We start from the raw sequence: 4516 nt of genomic DNA on the forward strand, positions 1-4516 counted from the left end.
GAAACAAGCCTAAATGGACCTTGGGGGTGTCTTGAGACTGTTTCCTTCGGAATTGGTGGAATTGGCCAGTAGTTGAGGGTGGATTCTGGGCGATTGGGAGATACATTGAAAGCATTTATGTTATGCTGGGTCCTAAGAGAACCCAGTTTCTGCCTGTAGTAAACCCCAGTAAGGTTGGCATTTTTGTGGACTGTGAGTTAGGGGAGGTTTCCTTTTACAATATGAATGATAGATCTCTTCTCTATACTTGTAATGATTATTTTTTTTAACGTGGGTTTATTCTTTTTTTTAAGATTTTATTTATTAATTCATAGAGATGCAGAGAGAGAGAAAGAGAGGCAGAGACACAGGCAGAGGGAGAAGCAGGCTCCATGCAGAGAGCCTGACGTGGGACTCGATCCAGGGTCTCCAGATCATGCCCTGAGCTGCAGGTGGCGCTAAACCGCTGCGCCACCGGGGCTGCCCTGTAATGATTATTTTAAAGAAGTTTGTCCTTATTTCTGTATTGGAATAGATTATGAACCTCTTAAAATCTCTTCAGTAACAGATGATGAAAACTAGATACCTGGGAAACGATACTGTTTCAGTGTCTAGGGGTGACTTAGTAAATTTAGTCTCAGTAATTCTAGACTCTTAAAGTTTACTGCTGAAAACCAGAATTGTTTTTTCTCCTTTATTTTCGGCAACTATAAAAACATGGTAGTGACACCAATTTTACAGATGTTTTTGGTATTAGTTGCTAAGTGCTTTGACTTTCTTAAAGTATTTGAGAATTATATTACTTAACAAATGCAATAAAACATTTTCTGTTGAAATTGCCTGTAAGTTGTCTTTTAATTATACTCATTCCTTCATGGTTGAGTGAGTTGTTGTCTTAGTGATCATCCTTAACCATATATCTACCGTTAGTGGATTCTTCTGTTTACTTCCATAATTCTTAATATCATATTTTCCTCTTTATTGTACATGTCTGTTACCATTTGACACAATTGACTGATTACTGTAGATCCTGAGGATTTTGCCTTTTAAAAACCCTTTCCCTACACACATTTATTCAGATCACAGATAACCTAGTAGTTTCTTTCCTGGTGAACATGGTTCTGGATGTCCTGTTTCAATCTGAACAAGCTATCCTATGAGTCTAGCTGTGTCCCTCCCCACTGTCCTGGGAATTGCCCTCTGTTCTTGAATTCCTCGTTGGTTTAATCCCATACCTTCCTACTTATTTTATCTTTTCATTTGGAGTGTCATCACCCTAAATATTTTGAAATTTGTGAGATTCTGCATGTCTCAAAGTGATTTTATTCTACCTATACTAAGGTGACAGTTAAGCCAAATATAGTGGCTACATTTGAAGTCATACTACCTAATTTTCAAAACATACTATTTTTGAGAAGTCTGATACTAGTCTGATTTTTGATACTTGGGTACCATTTTCTTATGTTTTATCTTTTAATTATTTTTATTTTTTAAAATTTATTTATGAGAGACACACAGGGGAAGAGACACTGGCAGAGGGAGAAGCAGGCTCCCTATGGGGAGCCCGATGTGAAACCCTGGGACCATGACCAGAGCCAAAGGCTGATGCTCCACCGCTAAGCCACCCAGGCATCCCTCTTACAATATTTTATTTATTTATTTATTTATTTTTTCTCTTACAATATTTTAATGATATTTTCTTTTTGTTCCTAGCGTTCTGAGCTTTGTCCATTTATTTTGCTAAGTGGTGAGATACTCTGTCAAGATTCTCCGGAAAAACAGCCAATAAGATGTGTGTTTTTATTTTTTTATTATTTTTTAAAGATTTTATTTATTTATTCATGAGAAGCACAGAGAGAGAGAGGCAGAGACACAGGCAGAGGGAGAAGCAGGCTCCATGCAGGGAGCCTGATGTGGGACTCAATTCCAGGTCTCCAGGATCACATCCTGGGCCAAAGGCAGCGCTAAACCACTGAGCCACTGGGGCTGCCCCAAGATGTGTGTTTTTAGAGAAAGATTTATTTTAAGGAATTGGCTCAAATGATAGTGGAGACTGGGAAATCTATGAAGACTGGCATGGCAGATTTGAAAACCAGCAACCTAGAGATCCAGGGAAGATTGCATGCTGCAGCTCAAGTCTGAAGGTCATCTGGGAAACTCCCTCTTGGGTCATGGTGGGTCAGACTTTTGTTCTAGTGATGCTTTCAGTAGATTGAATGAGGCTCTCTGCATTAGAGGGCTATCTACTTGAGGTCTACTAATTTAAATGTTAGTCTTGTCCAAAAACTCCCTCAGAGGAATATCCAGAATAATGTTTGACCACATATTTGGCACAGAGGCCCAGCAAAGTGACATACAAAATCAACTACCACAGATACCTTCAACCTGAAATGGTACTGGGTGAGAAAAACTAAGATTTCCTGTCCTTGAGCAACATACTCAACTAGAATGGAAAGAAAATAATCAGAGAAGTATAAATAATTGATATAGCAACTTAGAGAAGCTAATAAAGTGCCATGGGTACAGGGTAAAGTAAATCAATGTCCAGGGCATAAGAGTACTGTGGGTAAGGAAGGGTTAACTACCTGAAGTTGGGTGGTAGGCATTTTAGAGAACATGGAATTGGAACAGAATTTAGGGTGAGGGAATCTCAGTGGTGGGACGTTGCAGAGAGTGGCTAGAGCAATGTCGAGTGGAAGGAATCGGCATCCCAGGGACAGCAGGAAAGCCTGGGCGTGGAGTGAGTGCAGGGAGAGTAGTGAGGTCGGAGGTGAGTTGTAGTAGGGAGCGGAGAAGAATCAGCCTTTGGGTCAAGTAGGCCATTTTAGGTATTTTAGTCTGAAATAAATGGGAGCCCTTAAGAAGCTCTTGTGGGACAGAGTAACTTTATCAGACTTTCCTGTTAAAGAATCTCTCCCCTCTATCGACACTGGCCTACTTGCTCTTTCTGGAACACGGTACGTGCTGTATGTAACCTTTCTTAGTATTCTTGTTCAAGAATTTTTTATTTAGTATTTTGAAGTTGTATTTTGCTTCCTGTATTTACACCTCCGACCTCCTTCCTGCTGGTTATTTGGTCTCTGTCTTTCATGTCAGACTTTAAATGTTAGATGAATAAATGTTTATTCATAATTAAGGGTGAAATACTAGAAATCTCATTGAAAATTGCATGTACTTGTATATTTAAGAATTCGAGTAGCACACATTGAAAGAATACTTGTTTGGTTTACAGCTATATACATTGAGCCTTTTTTTTTTTTTTAAGACTTTTTTTATTATGAGAGGCAGAGACACAGGCAGAGGGAGAAGCAGGCTCCATGCAAGGAGCCCAATGTGGGACTCGATCCTGGGACCCCGGGATCAAGCCCTGAGCCAAAGGCAGATGCTCAACTGCTGAGCCCTCCAGTCATCCCTAATTGAACATTTTGATGTGTATTTCTAGTTGCCCAGCCCTGACCCTCAGAAGAATTACCATGATATTCCAGAAATGCTATGTGAGTGTTACCTTTACCCATCTGATACAGTATAGTTCATGGTAGTATTGCATTTTTTAAAATCACGTGTGTGGGTACTACTGTGACACGGGACCCCTGCACACCCTGGAGCTCTTCCACGATGTGCTCTCCCCCTACTCCTACTGTGTTTCGAGTTCTGTGCTCATATGAAAGCATCTGGAACATCAACCTGCAGTTGCACCCAAACATCATTGCACTGAACGTGAGACAGTGGAAACAAATGGCCAGCTCTGCCTCCCTGCAAAGCCCAATACCTGAGAAATGATGTTAGGCTCCTGGGACAGTATTTCCAGTTTCCTGTCCAGTTCCCCAAGGGTTTCTTCTTGGTGATCCTTAAAAAAGGAAATTTATTGGCCCTGTGATTCCTTATCACTGTCAACCTGGGGCACCCAAAGGTGCTGGAGAAAGTGTCCAGGGAACTATGGATGAGCATCTGGTCAGAGGACAAAGACATCTTGGAGTCCCAGAGCATCCTAGCTGCTGCAGAGAAGCTGGTGTATCTTACAGAGCAAGCCCAGGGACTTCTAGAAAAGATCTCAGCACCACAGGTGAAGAATGAGCGCAAAGGAGACCTCCAAGGCAGCCTGCATATATGGGGCCTTGGGGCTGCCCATCACCATGACCCATTGGGATGGCCGAACCCATGTGGTGTGGGCTCTGAGCAGATGCTGACATATCTGCTGGAGAAGTGGTTGGGCCCTGTGCCTCCAGCCATGAATGCCACACCTTAAGGTCGTCCTGGGGAGCAAAGCTGTTACAATTAAAAACCAGACCATTTGCTTCTCTTCTTCCATCGTGCAACACTAGGACTCTAGTTTCTCCATCTGATAAAGGTTCCTCTCTGGCCCTGGGGAATAGCGGGGGAGGGTTCCATGATGCATCATCTACTGCTCGTCTCATGGCTGCTCTTATTTGCATGCCTCAGAGGTGTGTTTTAAGAGCCCCAAACACTACTTTCCCTCAAAATAAACCTAATGCCTTCAGGTAAGCAAACAAAAAAATTACGTGTGTGTATGAATAGC

The 4516-nt window shown here is 41.9% G+C and overlaps 1 pseudogene; it reads left to right on the plus strand.

Moving 5' to 3' along the window:
* Positions 1-2664: 2664 nt before the first annotated feature.
* On the plus strand, positions 2665-4225 carry LOC121481383 (annotated as a pseudogene).
* The last annotated feature ends 291 nt before the right edge of the window (positions 4226-4516 follow it).

The sequence above is a fragment of the Vulpes lagopus genome, chromosome 23 (assembly GCF_018345385.1).
Source record: "Vulpes lagopus strain Blue_001 chromosome 23, ASM1834538v1, whole genome shotgun sequence".
In the NCBI taxonomy this organism is placed as follows: Eukaryota; Metazoa; Chordata; class Mammalia; order Carnivora; family Canidae; genus Vulpes; species Vulpes lagopus.